This window comes from Platalea leucorodia (assembly GCF_965183815.1).
Source record: "Platalea leucorodia genome assembly, chromosome: 7".
Classification (NCBI taxonomy): Eukaryota; Metazoa; Chordata; class Aves; order Pelecaniformes; family Threskiornithidae; genus Platalea; species Platalea leucorodia.
The window spans coordinates 71,324,673-71,341,512 of record NC_138829.1 but is presented as its reverse complement, the minus strand read 5'-3'; the positions used below and the strand labels follow the sequence as shown (position 1 = coordinate 71,341,512).

The window sequence follows — 16,840 nt, the reverse complement described above, 5'->3', positions numbered from 1 at the left end:
TCGGTAGCCAAGAGAAAAACCAAAGTTTGGCCGGCATTGGGCTCTGTGCTTCTCTTGCCGCCGCGTGTCCTGGGGGACCGGGCTTTTAGTGCTCTTCTTCCTCAGCTTGCTCCTGCTGTGGCTGGCTGCTCCCTGACTTCGCCAGGGACCCAGGGACAGTGGTTTGGCAGCAAAGAGAGTTTTATCCCAGGTTTTTCTCGTGACAAGGCAGGCCTGCGTGGTTCTCGCTGAGCGAGGCTGAGGTCTCTCCCAGCTCAGCCGTGGTCCGGTTCAGTTTACCGGCTCGAAGCATTGCGTGGGATAACGCTGCCCGTCCCGAAGGCTGGTTAATTCAAGGATCTTCCTCCTCCTCTCCTTGCAGGGCTGAGCAGTCTCCTGCTTTCCTTATCAGGTGGAGGCAGTACTGTGGTGGGAACCTTTCAGAAGCTGCCAGTGCCAATGGTCCCTTCGTGGTGCAGAGCGAACGTTTCTCTTTTCTGGAGGCTTTTGGATCAGGGACTCTTTGGCAGGTCTTCCCTTGGCTGCACGGGCGCCCGGGGCTTTGGACGCAAAGGCAGGAGCTGGCAAGCATGAGCTTAGCAGCACTGGGGACTGAACTTGCTCCTGCTGTTCAGGTAATTCACCCTGCTTTTAGCTGCAACTTGGTTTGAAAACAGCTGCCTTTCCTTGGTAGATCCAGCTCCTGCAGGCCCTTCCTTGTCCTTTAAAGGCGTCTCCCCGGCCCCAGCCCATGTGCAGCTCTCCGTGCCACAGCAGAGGCAAGCAGAAGGCAGCGATGCCCGCTGGTGCTGGGCGCAGCGTGCGCCGGCCCTGCCGCCACAGCAGCTCTCAGACTCTGCAGGTTGGGAAGCTGGGTCGCTCTGGCTTCGCTAAAATCATTTGCTCTCCTGCCTTTAGCTGTGGACGTTAACATGGAAGATCTCTTGTCATCATCTCTTGGTGATGGCAGTGGAGGGGAAAAGGCAAAACATCAAAGACCTTTGGGAAATGCAACAGAAATGAATGCCAGAGCAGAAAACAGCATTAGACCTCATGGTAGTAGTGGTTCTGGGACCTGGGGCTGCTCTTTCCAGTAAAGGTAAACTTGCATGAGGATGAGGGAGAGAAAGACTGGCCCCAGGGAACCTTGTGTCTCACCCCAGGGTGAGTGCGCGGTGCTGGGGTTCTCCCCAGCGTGGGGCAACGAACCGCTGAGCCCCCATGGCCTTCCTCTGGGTTTGTGCTTGATGCAGGGTGGTCAGGCCTTCGCTGTTTTTCCTGTTGGCGTGCAACCCTGAGACCCAGTCACTGGCGCTCAGTGTGACAGAAACATCGCCACGACCTTCTCCGCGCTGTGTTTAAAGCCAGGAGCTGTGGTCCTGTATCCTCCCTACCCAGAGCGCCCGGAGTCGCTCTTAGCCGGGCCCCCAAATCTCCCTGTCATCCCTTTCCATTGCCGTGTAAATGTGGGCATTGCCTCCCTCCGATGGGATGAGTGGTCCCTCGCTGCTGCTCTCGGATTTTCCTGGTCAGTGAGGGTGCGTAAAATTTTCCTTGGCTGGATTCGCACTCGCTGGCATCTGCCATTGTGGGAGGGAGCGACGGCACTGGAGGCGGCTCAGTTTCGACAAGTGCCCAGAGGAAGGGGCTGCCACCCCTGGGATGTGGAGAACCCCAACAGATAACAGCTTACCCAAAGGTCCTCTGCCTTTTTCTAAAATGATGTTATTTTTCAAATGGTGTTACTATTTTATAGGACAAGTCATCGGGGCATGGAGAAGGAAACCAAGTGGCTCTCGCAAAGCAGGAACGGAGCCGGCGGTGTCTGCCCGTCCTGCTCGTGCCCTCCGTGCCAGAGCAGGGGTGTGAGCGGAGGGGAGCTGCCAGGAGAGCCAGACCATTCCCCTGGATGGATGGATGGATGGATGGATGGATGGATGGATGGATGGATAGGGGCTTCAAGGAGGAGATGGCAGGCAGCCAACAGCAGATAGGATGGAGTGATCAGAAGGGCTGCCCTCCTGCCGAACTCAAAGCTGTGTCTGCGTGTCCCTTCCCTGGTGGCTCCGGTGTGGGCTGTGCTCAGGTGACTGTAAAGCGGCTTTGGGCTTTTCAGCTCCTCAGCTGCGTTACGCAGCTAAATTTTGAATTGAGAGCTGTCTCCAGAGTGGGATATCAATTTGAATATTTTTTTTTAGCATCCTACAGAGTCTGTATTATAAAGTAATACAGGAATCTTCGTTCTTTGCAAGAGTTGCCTCTCTTTTTCGCTGGAGGTTTGCTCCGACCCTGTGCAGCATGGCCAGGCACCCACAAGAGGGCACAGGCAGACCAGGCAGGGCCTGTCCTCCCGCCCTGTCCGCCCTGCGAGAACGGAGCATCCCCAGGCTCCCACTTTGCTTCTCCTCCTGCCTCTGTGAAGGCATCACACCGGGCTGCCCTGTCCTCTGCAGCCTCTGGGCAGGTGTATTTCTGCAGCCTTCCTCCGCTGCTGGCCATGGCAATTGGTGTTAGGTGGGTGCCGCTCTCCTTAGGCAACGGGAGGGTAAGCCTGGGACGTGGAACGGAAAGGAAGGATTTGGATTTCGTTAAGGTTAAGCCTGAGGAACGTTGCCAAGCAATGAGGACGGCCAGGTGAGAGACTGTGAATGGTTTGCTCTGTCTGGGTCTGTAGGTGTAACGTCCTCGCTGGAGTCAGCGGGGATTGCTGTTCGGAAACCTGCCTGCAGCTGGGAGCTGAAACACGAGGTTGGCTCCTAAGCTTCTATGGCCTGAGAAGACATCAGCCCTATCCCTTATCCCCGTCTGCCCACCTCTCCCACCAGAGCTTTCCTGCTGTTTTCCCTCTGAGAAATAAACCACGCTCCAGTTGCCAGACCCTCTCCATGTCCTTTGAACAGTCTCTGGGTCCTCTTGTACACGCTGCTGTATGAACAGCATTTCTCCTTGCGCCCATTTGCCCCGCAACGTAGGGCCTGCTAGCCTGTCCTGGGCCAAAAAAGAGCTTCAAAGGGATGGTAGCTCAAACATCTGCCTTTGCAGATGCGTTTGACTTGCTTGAAGGACAACGAGCAAAACGATCGCAGAGGATTTTGTTTTTCTTCCTCTCTCCCTCCTAAATCCTTTTTCCCCTGCCATAAGGCATAAAGGCATGGTTTTATATCAGGGCTGGGGTTCCGTGTCCATAAATCAGCCTTTGTGCAATCCCCCCTTGCTTTCTCATGCTCTGTAAGCAGAAAAGCACGTGTGTGCGACCTTGATCTCTTCTTGGAGCTGATGAGGGAAAGGGCAAGTGGGAATGGACTGCCTGTTTGCCCTGGAGATGCCCTAGGAACTGTAGGACCAGAGAAGGGTATGCTGTGAAGGACAGCGGTCCTCAGTCGTCCCTGTGACGATCCATGCAGAGAGGCTTGGCCAACTTAAGTAATGATGTTGTGTAGGAGTACTATAGATATATAGATGCACCAGGGCGAATGTACACGTAGCTCGATAGTACGTCCGTTGGGCCGCCGGCATCTTCGTCGGCAGCCCCTGGTGTTTGTTGGTATTGCCAATAACCACATTCGCAGGACGTGAGGCATTTTGGTGTGGCACCACAACACGAATAGCCTGGCAGTTACAGCAAAAGGGACCAGCAATCTTCCTGTGGTTTTTTCCTACACCAGTTCTCGAGTAGATTATCCCAGGTGGTATCAGTTCAGCCGCATGTCTTGGAGCTTCACTTTCCCCATCTGTCTAACTGGGAGATGATTAGTTTCCACCACGAGGTGAATATTTGGGGTGCACCGTTTAGGACAGCTGCTATCTAGAGCCCTAGTAGGAGTGATAAGGTGTATAGGTATGCTTGATATATTTGGTCTGCTTATATGTGGGGCTCTGAGCATTTGTGCCTGTGTTCACGGCTGGGAGAAGGGTCTGCAGGTCCAGAATGAGGCATTTTAACCTGGCCTGCAAAAGAGCTTGGGTTTGGAACAGAACAGGGATATTTTATGTCTCTGATGGGCGTTACTGTGCACAATGAGGTGCTTTTAGGTATTTAGATGTTAATACATGTTTAAGTGCAGAATCTAGCAGACTTTGAATGGCAAGAAGAGAGAAACCAGGATAAGGGACCTAGCGATTTGGTTGCTCGTGGCAATTCCCTGGGTCTGCTGGTCCTGTCCTTCACCCTGCCTTCAAAGTTACTCAAGGTTTGCACAGGGCTGTAAATCAGGCTGTCGTTGTGCATGTCAGGACAGCCTGATCGACTGTGCAGAGAGCTGTGTGTTTCCAGGAACCAACAAATGGAAGATTTTTTTGTTTGCTTCGGGTGCAGACAAGAAGGGAAGAAGTAAGCAGACGGCCTCAAAAGAGTCAGCTATATCAAAGCTTTCGTGATGACTAGCGACCTTCTTTTATGACAAATGTATCAAACCAGTGAGGATTACTGCAGAATAGACAACACGATATCAGCCGGGGGGGAAATTCCAGTAATTTCAGAAATTTGGGGATCGTGGCCTTGCCAGGAAGAAGTCAATGTCCTGGCACAACTCTAAATGTGCATGTGGCGCTGAGGGCTGGGGCTGGTCAGCTCTGCCAAGGCAACACGTTCCTTATAGGAGCACTCCCTGTGGTGCCACTGCCGCTGGAAGCCAGGAGGTCGTTTTTGCTATTTATCATGTCAATATTTCCATGTTTGTGCAAGGGTTATTGGGCTGAGCTGAAAGGAGCTGAAAGGTTGACTTTAGCCAACCTGTTAAGGCAGATGGACTTTGTGCTGGTTTACATAATATTCGCAGGATTATCAGGAGCCAGAACAGGCCCCCAGTGGGGTAATTCCCGTTTGCAAGAGATGAGTTGGATGGAGAGCAAGATGCCTTCTAGCCCTGCTTACTTTGGCTGTAATGATACCCTTCAAATTTTGGTCGCCAGTGAAACGCTGTAGTTGCATGCCTGTTGCTGGGGGCTAGGTCAAGCAGAAGGCTAAAGCGTGCCATTACCTACTTTGTGTTGAGGGCAAGTGGACAGGGCTCGGTGGACAGTGAGGTCCCTTCTAGAAGAGCTGATGTGTGCCACAGGGAACTGTGGTAAAGCAGCTGCAAAGCCTGTGCACCACGGAGCTTGGCTGTGCAGCAAAGGGTCTTCAGCATCCTCTTGACAGGAGGTGTCCAAAGAGACCAACCCCTCCCCACTTATCAAGCAATAGTATATTCTGTGGGTCCCTCCATCACGGGGGATCCGGGCACACGGTGTGGCAGAAGGCATTGAGGTGAAGAACAGGGAAAGCTTTAAATAGGGTATTTAGTGGGCAGTGTCAGGAGGCAAGAGAGGGAACGTGAAAGGAGACGAAATCAGAGAGAAGCAGCAAGACGGAGTGGCCTACGCTCTTGGAGGGGAACTTGTGCCGGATCGCTGGTGTGATGGGAGGTGGTGGGAGAATTCATAGCGCGGTAGGAATTCACTGGTGAGATGGCAGGTGTGCAGTGCACAACCTGAAGAAGAGAGAAGTGAAAGAGCTCATTTGGGGGTGGATTAGAAGGGAAAGAGAATGTGGAGAAAATGAGACTAGGTCTCGTTGTGGGCTGGATGTGAGGGGAAGAAGGGCAAATCTGAGCTGACAGTGATGCCTTGGCTCAGGAGCTGTGTTAGCCCCAGCGAGCACGATGGAGCAGAGGGCAGGGGAAGTTTGGGAAGAAAAAGGTAATTCTTAGCTTTCTTTTGGCCAGGTTGAACTTGAAGTGATTCCCTTTGTAGGAGAAGAGATCAAGCTGGGTTAGCAGAACAGGAAAATTGAGTCACGGGTACATGTCTGGTTACTTACCAGTAACTTCAGTGACGGAAAAGTGGTTTGCAGCAATTTGTGCAGGAGTAGCAGTAAGCCCCAAACCAGCTCCCCATGGGACTGTCTCAGAGAGGGGAGCTGTGAGAAGGAAGCTGAAAGAGATGTTGCAGGTGGTCCCTAGAAAGCTTTGCAGTGAAAACTCTAGCACTTGTTCCTGTCCTACTTAGAGAGCTTTTGGTGACATTCACGTGGGCACGCAGAACCTCATGAGCTTTTTAATTCAATGTACAATACCAGAGACTTTGTTAATGTTTCCTATTTATGCTTCCAGTTGAGTTCTGGGACTGCAGGTTTTCCTCTGGCAGATGTAGACATGGTATTGGCTCAAGGACAGCTCCTTGCCCTTAATTCCCCTGGCTCATTGTGCTAATTCTGCCCTGTTAATCACCTTAGAGTCAATTTAAGATGCCTCATGCCAATGGACGTGTATGTCAGTCACGGTTGAAAGACACTTTTGCTCTTTCTGCATCAGAATTGCAGCCGGGGCTGGAAGAGGTGCCTTGTCCATTGCCTTTGATGACCTTCCCCTTTGTCAGGCCACCTGCTGAATGCCAGCTGCCAAAAACGATAAGGAATGAAGCACTAACCCCAGCTTTCAGTCAAACTGACTGCAGTGCAGTAGCCTTGACAAATAATGTTTCGGTGGGAATTGCAGCAGTGTCTAATGGTCCCACGAGTGGATGACAAGAGTGGTTTTGGGCAGGGGAAGTGTTGGGACCACCCAAAAAGCCTGACAGCTCTGGCTTGCACTAAGCCTAAAGACTCATCTACTTCTACACTAGGAACGCTAACAGAGGGGACAGGAGGACCAACTCTTGTTCATCTAGCACTGAAATGATATTCATGTGCCTGGGAGAAGACCTCATGTTTAACCTCCAGTTTAGGTTGTCTTTGCAGCTCCCCGTTCTTCTGGCCAGACCATTGCACATCCACGGGTTTAGTGATACTTCACTCCTGGTTTGCAAAGGGACTCCTGGCGTGACAACTAATTTAGACACATCAGACGCTACGACAAGCTCTTGAAAATCCTCAGTGACTCTGTGAAGATTTGAGAGTTTCCCTGTGGCTCAGAGTCCTCCAACTGGTTTGCCTTGGGCTGGTGCTCCGGGGTCCATCCCTGAGTGACGGGGTAAAACTTACCTCCTTTGCAGCAGATGGTTCTTTCATTTCACGTGCAATGCAAATATCACAGGATATTTGCACAGAGGGAAGAAAACTCTGGAGGTAATTTAGTTCTGCTCCCTGCTCGTAGCCGGGCTACATTTGAGTTAGGTCAGGCCGGTCAGTGCCTTATCCAACCGAGTTATGAAAACCCAGAGGTAATTTTGCTGTTGTCAGCAGTGGTGTCACTAGCTTCTCTTCATTATGCTGATTTTAAAAGCCTGGCTTTCCACATTCAAAATGCACAAATATCTTAAACCCTCTTACTGCAGCACGTGTGCTATCACACTGTGGTTTAGAGGTGGACCTGGCAGCAGGTTAACGGCTGGACTCGATGATCTCGGCAGTCTTTTCCAACCTTAATGATTCTATGATTCTCACTGCCTTAACAACACCACGTCTGTGAGAGCCTTTTTGAAACTTAGGTACATTTACAAAATATTTCAATAGAGACCTTGAAAATTGCCCCTTTCTGCTTAGAGGCGGCTACAGAGGCATTGCGGGAAGGAAATGGCCTCTTAATCTCTGTCCCCCATTTTGCGTGCGATTCCTTTGCGCATCACAGAGCAGACCGATGCAACATCTCTGTGCTTTTTATTTATGGATTTTCAGTTACGCAGACAGAAATGTTCATAGAGTCATAGAATCGCTTGGGTTGGAAGGCACGTTTAAAGATTATCTAGTTCCTGACTTGCCCAAGGTGAGGGACAGAATCTCGTGCTCCAACATTCAAGCCCAGACGTTTTGTTCTTAAGCAAATTGTTGATTTTTTGCAGGGATGTGAAAGGAGTCATGATGCTGGAATGCTGCAACGAACACTGTAGTTTTAAAGTCATCCTGATGATGCCTTGCCCTCTAGTGATGTTGGATTGCATTTCAGTTACATACCTTTCCCGGGTCAGATGTTTAATTTTAGCATTTTGTGAGGTTCAGCATGATTGGGAGAGAAGAATGAGCAAGGGATTGGAATTGGTATTGGCAGCAACACCTTCATTTATGGTCACACTTTATTTCCCACCCTCCCGGCTGATGGTGAAGAACAGGCTTTGCTGCTTAGGGCTGTTTGGGGTCATGAGGATGGCCTAAAGGTCTGTTGACTTGCAAAGGACAACAACTCAGAGTGATTTATCTGGAGATGCTTATAGGACCAGGCAGAAGGAGGAACTGGCTCCAGCTGAGAAATCAACAGCATCTTCTGCAGATTCAGAAACCAAATTTTCAGGTAAGCATGTTCTTCTGGTCTCAGCTGACACTTTTACCTCTCCATAAGCAGTGACTCCCAAAATCACTCACAGATCTCTTCACCGGAGGTGCTTTCCTGATCCAGGGTGTTGTTTGGCACAGAAGAGACCTGAACCGATTTCAGAAGCTGCTATATAGACTTCTGGTAGAAGGGCGGTGAAATGGCACAGCCAAGGGCTGACATGAAACCCATGAAGACTCCCAGGGAAGCAGGTTGATCTGGGCTGGACCCAAAGACTGTCAGGCATTCTTTGTAATTAGACCCATGCACGTGGGCTCTGGCTTTGTGCTGGTCACTACCAAAATAAGGGAAAAAAATCACAGAAGAGAAAGTGGTTCCTATGTTTTATATAAAATGGGTCACTGCTTAATGAAACAGGGTGCAGATCTGAGCGCAAGTTAATCAAAGTCAACTAAATTAATCAGACAAGTAAACTGGCCGCACCCATTTCAACTAGGATGGGTGCAATCACAAGCAATTACTGTGATTAATCTTCTCGTTGTCATATACAAATTCAGCACCTGGCCAATAAGTTGCATAGTTGTCTAATTGTGCTAAGAACGATGCTTCAGGCAAGGGTGGTGCTTCTACGTGAGGATCCATCTCATTGAGCCCCTCATTTCTTGAGAGTCTTGGGTTTCTGCTGAGCTTCCCTTGGCTTCCTTGACTTGACCTGAGTAGCCTGCGCTTGAGATGCAAACAGTTGTTCGGAGTGGGTGGTAGAGCTCTGTTACAAAAACCTGGGGTATTTACGAAAATGGTCATCATTCACACCAGTGGAGCTCCTTATATTTGCAACCAAGCAACCTCCACAGGGGTTAGATAGCCCCTTTATTTATAACACAGCTTGCTGACTTGGGTGGAGTCCCCAGGTATAGGTACAGCCTAAGAATAATGTCTTTGTAGCAGGATATTGTCGTTCATGTTAGCATCTCGAGTACTGGGTACCCTTATCTTTTGGGAGCTCACAACTAACCCCAGGCTAAAAAAACCCCCCACGTTTCCTCCAAACTGACTGGCTAATTCTGATCAAGAAATGCAACAGAAGTTACTGTGAGCTCCTGCAAGTATTTCTCCAACAAAACTGGGCTTCTCACCAGACATCTGCAATGGATACACATGCTGTCTAATTCTGCAGCAGGCTGATGGACAGTTTGTCTCCCTGGGGTGCTGGGAACAGCATTTCAATACAAAACCGTAATCCAGAACTTGTTCAGTGACTAGAGGAGGCTTTGAATCTAATGCCTGATTGACAGGGAGTCCATTCTCTCACTGAGTCTAGAAAAAACATTGACTGAAGGTAAAAAGTGGGAACATCTTGATTTTATGGTTTGATTTTATGTATCTGTCAACATGCAGCACTCATTACCATGAAAGTCAATTCATCACTGAATTCTCTTGTCTTCTCTTGTCGTCTTCTCTTGCCTTCTCTTCCCTCCTCTTGCCTGTCTCGTCAGAATTCTGCAAAATGTTCCTCGTGCATCTTGCTTGACCTTCCTGGCTAAGCTCCTGGCTTAGATGGTGACTCCCTCCAGCTGAACCGCTGGATTCCTGCGGCGGCTGGGGATCGTGGTGCTTCTGAAAACGCACACAGCAGAAAGTGACTTCAGACTGTTAAACAACTGATGTGTCTGGGGATCATGGAGGATCTTAATGTCTTCCTGAAGAAGAGGAATGACATCTTGATTCAGACCTTAGTATGCTCGAATGGCAGAATTTCTGGGATGCTGGAAGTGGTGTGCACCCTGCTATGCAAAGCAAAACCATGTTGTGTTAAATAGATCTGTCCCAGGACAGTGTTAGGGTTGCCACAGGGGAGTGATCCGCCTCCCAGCTTGCTTTTGAATTCTGGAATTCTGTATTATTCCCTTAATACTATTCTTAAGATGGTTTTCAGACAAATGATGATTCTCTGTCTGGAAATGTGAATGAAATATTTGCCTTACAAGAAGCTAGCAACCTCACCTGTAACCTATTCTGTAGAAACTGCAAAACAGCCAGGAGAGAGGGACAGTATAAGTAGGACGCACTATGGAAATGTGTCTATATTATGTTTGATGATTTCAGACAGATTTTCAAGCTGCCCAAGAAAATATGTGTTAATATGATATAACCCCAGCACAAATGCTGAACTAAAAATTGAGTTTCTTCAGAGGCTGAACTTGTCCTTGCCTTTTCTGAACAGAATTTTAGAAACCCTGTTGCGAGGAAGGAGCTGTGTGACATCGTACCTTCCTGCACTATCTGGGTGAAAACCGTGTGTACGAGCACCACGAACACCTTTCTTATCACGTTGATGCCACATACTAGGTATGTTGTGAAACATACAGTTCCCCGAGACACCTGGAATTGAGCCATTGCAGAGTAAGTAAACCAGATTTTTTTTTTAAAGCAATGTTGCTCATGGATTAAGGCTTCTTTATAGATCTTGCCAATCATAAATCTCTGTTTTTAGGCCATTAAGTAACTTAAAATAGAGTTGGAACTGATGAGCTCGATGCCTTGCGTATAAGTTTTTAACATAAGAATATTAGGTGCATTTTATGTTGATTTCATGCCTTGGATTCCTTACCAGGCATGTGCTAATTCCAAGGGAGGGAGGGAATTGAAAAGTCTTAATTTCAACTAGTCCACAGAAAGTTTAGTCTGTCACAACTTACTGGCACCTAAAGTCAGATAAATTTAAAAAAAACCAAAGCAGCCAACCCAGCCACTTGTACTACTGGGTTCACAGGGGCAATGCGTTTCCCAAGTTCACAGCTGAGGGATGAGCTGGACTTCGGGTAAGCTGAGCCTAAGCTTATGGAGGATAAAACTTGAAAAAGTGGCGAGCATTTCAGCTAATGCCTGTGGATTCCCAGCAGAGGTACAAGCCCTCTGTAAGAGCAGGGAATGTTTAGGTATGGCTGTGAGATGTGGCTGGAGCGTAGGCATCTTAATCCAGAATGTGAACTCAGGACTATCAGGTCCTTGTTCCCCTTCAAGCCATGTTGTGTTGGGATGCTCAGAGGTTCTGGGAAGAGTTGTACTCCCAGGGAAGAAAGCCAGGTGATATATCAATTTGTAACAGTTTATTTTTGTGTAAGAGCTCCCTGTGTTTGTATTAGGGGAATGTGTTTAATCTAGGATCAAATAGAAGTCCTAATAATGGGGCAAGGTAGGGTCATTTTCTGTTTTGAATTCTATGACTTCTCATAGAGTACTTTGTGCAGAATGAGTTTACCTATGAAGCAATTAATGTGTACTCTGGAAAACTGTAGTATTGGTTTAAGGTAACAGATAAGCATTGACTGGCCTTCCCCGACGATCGTTTTGTCGCCTAACCTAGGACAGCCTATGCGCTTCCCACTCGCAGCCTCTCTCCATTGTTGTGTGCTCCGCTATCTGGTGATACGGTTCAAAGGGTTTATTTGCAAGACCTAACAGTCTCACGGTTCTGTCAAAGCCTCTGGGCTGACCTAAAGCCCACTGATGGTGTGGACCTAAAGCCCACCGAAGCATTGGATCAAGCTGTCGGTTAGGAAAGCTGCTGCAAGCTGCTTACCCCACCTCTGGATAAGCCATGAATGGGCAGAAAATTGAGGTCTAGACAACTTGTAAGGAGCTTTTATGGAAGTTTTCACGTCAGTTTTGTTGTCAGATGCCTCCCCAAACGGCCAGGCAAATGTTTTTACAGGAAGGTCTCCTTTTCTTTGGTGTTTGTTCCCAAGATGAGGGTAAGCACCACCACTGTTTCTGAGCTTTGTGAAGAATGATAAAGAAATCTGTCTATTATACTATAAAAATCAATGCTATAAAAGTAATTTCACTAATTTCACCCTGTGGAGTGGAAAAAAGACCTTTATATAGAGGACCTGCAGCTCCTCTATGAAAAAAACATAGTTAGGAAAAACAAGGGAAGCCATAATCAGCAAATCTGATGCCAAATCCTTTTCTAGAGTTTGCTTCCACAGCGTTCTTGTAGCTCTTGGTCTGGGATCTGATTGTGAACTGGTAAGAACAGCAGTTGCAAGACTAAAGCTGAAATTCAGACTTGAATCACCCTTTATGCCAAATCCTACCCTGACCCTTTAAGTATCCTGAATTTGAACATATGCTCTTGACCTCGGTGCCAGACCTGGATGGTGACAGTCACGCCCTAGAAATGTCCCAGCTGGCTTAGTTGGCTTCTCCATGCTACCTGCTAGTGGGTTGGTATTGCAGAAGGTGCTGCGAGAGGAGGCAGGTCCTTCGAGCACTGCAGTGGCTCTGGATGTGACTGAAAAAAGCACATAAAGCATTTTATGGTCAACAAATAGTTATGATTTTATTGAGCAGTAGAATACACAAGAAAGAAATTGTTCTTTTTGAGTTACTGAAGTATTTATTTTTAAGAATTAAATAATCAGGAGCTGTACGGAATGTGGTTTTGATGTTTTAACAACTCCTAGAGAACATTTGAAATGTTAGGGCTCTGTTAGGAAGGCTTTCTTAGGAAAGCATCTACTTAGAAGAGGCCATGGCTAGGACATGGCAGCTTGTTACAGAAAGAAAAGGATGTCTTTGCCCTAACAAAGACCTAAAATCCAGCCAGTGTGATCAGCCCCGCCACAAGGAGTGATGGTGCCTGGAGATACGTCCTGATGAAGCTTTGCTGGTGCTCTGAGCCTCCCAAGCCCTATTTCAGTAATCAGTTGGGATCTTAGACTCCTCAAATCCATGCTTAAAGGAAAAATCTCAGTGTTTAAATCCCCTAATTCCCATTGTGCCTCTGCCTGGAAACACGGGGCTAGTTTCATGTTAGTTCACAAAGCTGGCACAGACCCATGGCCTTCAGTGGAGTTAATTTTTCTTGCTGAAGGTCTAGGCTACAGCTTTAACCTGCTTTAGCTGGAGTGCAGGAGAAGCACGTGCTTTGCAGGGGACTGAAAGGCACTATTGAAGGGCACCGTCTGGGTTACCCCTGTGCTGTCCCTGCTCTCAGAGCTGGAGGAGGGCGAGCTCAATGCAAGGTCCAGCTCACCACGAGCTGCCTAGTGATGTTGCCAGCCTCTGCCGTCTCCTTTGAGCCCTTTCTTGCACTGTGTCTCCAACATAAGCTGTCATCCAGGCAGTCACTAGCAATGAATGGGAGAATGCAGGACGCCTGGTTTCAAGTTGCTTTTTCTTCTCTCTCCATGGCCTTGGTGGTTTTTTCTCCCACTCTCTCATGCATCCCTCCCCAGCCGGTTCCCTTCCCACATTTCTCCCATCTCTGTACTTCTCCCAAAACACATCCCCATCTCTCTCCTGCCCAGAGGCTTCTCTTGCCTTTGCTGCACTTGCTTCAGTTAATGCCTTTCTCTGCCAACTGTCTTTGACCGTCCTGGTCCTCCAGCTCCTACGCCAGTCCCTGCTAACAAGTGACTGAAGAGAAGCAAAGCCAGCCCTTTCCTGCCTATTGTTTTATTATCTGCCCTGAAACAAACTCTGTGTTTCCAACTCGTGGCCTCTCTCCGTTGCCAAGCGCTCATGTAGCCAATGATGTCGTTTAGCTGGGTTAAATAAACCCTGGCAGGCTCCCAGCATGTTTTACAGATTATGTTTTTGTGTGTGTTTGTGTCTCATTACAGTGCGACTGAATGACCTTTATCAAAAGAGAAAGCGTATAAGATTTCACCTCATTATTTTCAGAGAAACTAGTCAGTGACGGTCCTCAGAAAGCTGGGCAAAACTGTACTTAAATTTCTGTGTTTGAACCATTTTGATGGCTAATTGTAACCTGCAAAAGGAAGCTCATCTGTGATCGATTGCTGCATTTTGCCCAGGTTGGAGACAAAGCCAAGCAAAGTCATGTGAACTTTAGATCCACCTAAGCTTGCAGTTTTACTGAAACCTCTGCAACATCTTCTGTAAACCTGGTCACACTTTGGTGCTACTTAAAATTATAACAAAGCAGATTGCTCCAGACTTCCAGGGCTCTTTGTCAGGAATCTGTTTGACCTGCTCCAGTTAAAGGATGGAGAACTTACTTATATATCAAGGCACATACGAAACAGCTTGACTCCCAAGATAGAGGGCTGGGATTTTTTGGAGGGAGGGGAAGAAACTATATAAGCCAGAGGGGCTTTGCCTGAAAAAGTAACCAACATCTTACATTTGGACCAGACAAACTTTTTGCACCCATAAGCTCAATGAATAAGAAAAATACACGGCTAGTTACAAAGGGTTGGTGACCTGTTCTTTGCAGGACAGACCTTTTTCTCTTGCAATAGCAAGGACGATGCATGACACTTGGAAATCGGTTCTGACTGTAACATTGCACAGTTTTTATTTCTGGATTTGAGCAACTGAACATTTTTCATGAAAAGGGAATTTTTCGAGAGTCTGAAAGAAGCAAGTAGCTGAGGAAGAGTTAATATCAAGACCTCTCCTGTCCCCCCTTTCTTCCTTTTGGTGTCTTGTGCTAAGGTCTTGGGGAAAAAAATCACCCATTTGCCTAAGATCTGGTCTTTCCTTCTGCAGATCATTGCAACGTGGTTGCTCTCCTTGAACGTTTCAAGTTCTTTCAGCCATCATCAGTAGCAGCTGCTGTCTCCTGTTAGGCCAGGCTGTTGTGTTGGCAGCACTTTGGGTTTTTAGCAGGAAAACAGTCCTTCCAGTAGACGGGTCAGTGGCAAGAAGGAAGCCAAGCTGCTAAATCAGGACTATTTACCTAGGCTGAGCTACCAGTTTTCTGCAGTTTCTATAGGTGTTGAAAAGCAAACAGTTTCCCAAGAAGAAAGGTAAGAGAGAGAAGAGGGGACTAAGAGCGCTAAGGAGGAAGAGGCATCTCTATTGAGAAAATATTTGCTCTGGAAAGTAAGAACTGGAGGGGTAGAAAAATATGAACTGTCAGAAAAGCAAGCTGAATATTTAACAGATTGCACGGCTGATGCTACTGTGTGCTTGTGGTCACCCTTGCTGGAGCAGAGACAGTGAGATACACTCAAGGAGTCAGAAAGAGATGCAGATATTAAGGCAGTCTTAACAATGTTAGCCACAATTCCAGGCTAGCTCGTTACTACCTGTCTGGGAAATTACAGCATCCAGAAGGACGTTATTGTTTATGCTATTAGAAATCAACTATAAAATTTGCTCAAAGTCGATTCAAGCTTCAGACACCCCGGAGACGGTAGCTTTTCAACCTAACCATTCACAGCGGTCACTCAGGTCTTGCTAGCTTAGGGGTGGGCAAGAACACCAAAATAAGCCCTCTACAAACCTTAACTATTACTAGCTAGGTTAAGTTGCAGTCCTGCCTATGAATTTCCCGTCTGTAAGCAAAGAAATAATCTCATTTCCAAAGAGGGGGAAATTTTTTTTTTTAAGTGGCTGGCAGCAGTCCTGGAGTTGTCTTTGTTCACAAAGAACCTTGCTGATGTTGTGCGACTCTGTTAGCATTCAAGGATTTGCTAGAGAGGATCCAGTTTCAGAGCTGAGCAAAGTAAAATAATCATTGCCTAATAACTAGAGTAGCCCTATTGGGTGTTTTGAGTCAGCAATGAGATAGCTGTTGGAACCGGAGACTGCTTTTGAAACCGTGGCCCTTTATCATAAACTAAAGACTATGTCTCTTCTGTTGTATTACAACTGAATCTAAAGCCCTTGATTTATTTGGGATCAGGTTGCCTGTTGGAGAAGCACCTGGAAGCTGTTCAACCATATCTCCTGATAAGCCATTCATGGATTTTGGTAATTAGGTGTTGGGCAGAAAATAGAGTTTTAGCCAACTTGTAAGAGGGTTCTAGAGAAGGTTTCTTATCACCAGCACAGCCTGGTCCATTCTGTTTTCAGCTGCCTCCCCGAAGGACCTGGGAGCCAGGCGAAACGGTTGGGCAGCTCCTTTTGCAGGGAGAACTCATTTTCTTCGCTGATTGTTCCCAAGGGAAGGGCAAACGGTGCCATTGCTCCTGGCCTCTGACAAGCAGAAGGAGGCTTGGTTTCTGCCAGGCGTGTGCAGACAGGCAGAACCGCGTGTTTTTGCGGCACGCTGCCGAACTGCTCTGCTGAAAAGACCGTTTGTGGTTACACCGGAGCACTCGTGAGCAATCAGTAAGTTTTGCTTGTGTGACTTATTTTGGTCTTTTGTGTAAGTTACTGACAACCATAATGCTGTGCCAGACCTGTTGCTCATTAGAGAGAAAATAGACCCCCCTCCTAAAGGAGACATTTTGCTGTTTAAGCCCGAAGATCTTCCGCAGACCCCTGGAAATAGGGGTTGGTCATAAAAATACAGCTATATTAACCCTGCTGAGAGGTGGTTAGACGTTAGTTGTGCAGGGTCAGTATCACAACTTTTACTAAAGCGATGCTATGATTAGAGAAAGATAGGAGGGAGAGAAAGGAGGGAGCCCAACAGCGGGGCTCTGGGCTGGGCTGAAAGCCCCATCACGGTACGGCAGCTGCCGGTCCCCATGGGATGCGATTCCTGCAGGCGGGCATCGCAGCCCACCCGAGCTCCCTGCTGTGATGGGACTGCGTTATTTTTTTCCTTGATAACAAATTAAACTTGGCTGAGCTCCTCTTTTACACAAACACGGGAAAGAGAGGAAAGAGGCATAAGCTGACTGGGGTGTCCTCGGGTTGTAAATACTCACTAAAGCCTAACAAGTCTCATGTGTCTGTGAATCGGGGAC

General features: G+C 47.7%; 1 protein-coding gene across 8 annotated transcripts in view; it reads left to right on the top strand.

The window, feature by feature from the left end:
* Nucleotides 1-16,768, top strand: part of RAB3IL1 (RAB3A interacting protein like 1) — a 41,475-nt gene extending 24,707 nt beyond the window's left edge. The window contains exons 13-15 of one of the 8 annotated variants that reach the window (XR_014228764.1): nt 392-614; nt 7,738-8,183; nt 10,390-16,256. The gene's annotated coding sequence lies outside the window, so the exon portion shown is untranslated. Of the gene's footprint in view, nt 1-361; nt 8,184-9,661; nt 9,824-10,389 lie in introns of those variants that run through there. The other 7 variants (XR_014228765.1, XR_014228766.1, XR_014228767.1 and 4 more) reach the window with 7 other exon arrangements.
* The last annotated feature ends 72 nt before the right edge of the window (nt 16,769-16,840 follow it).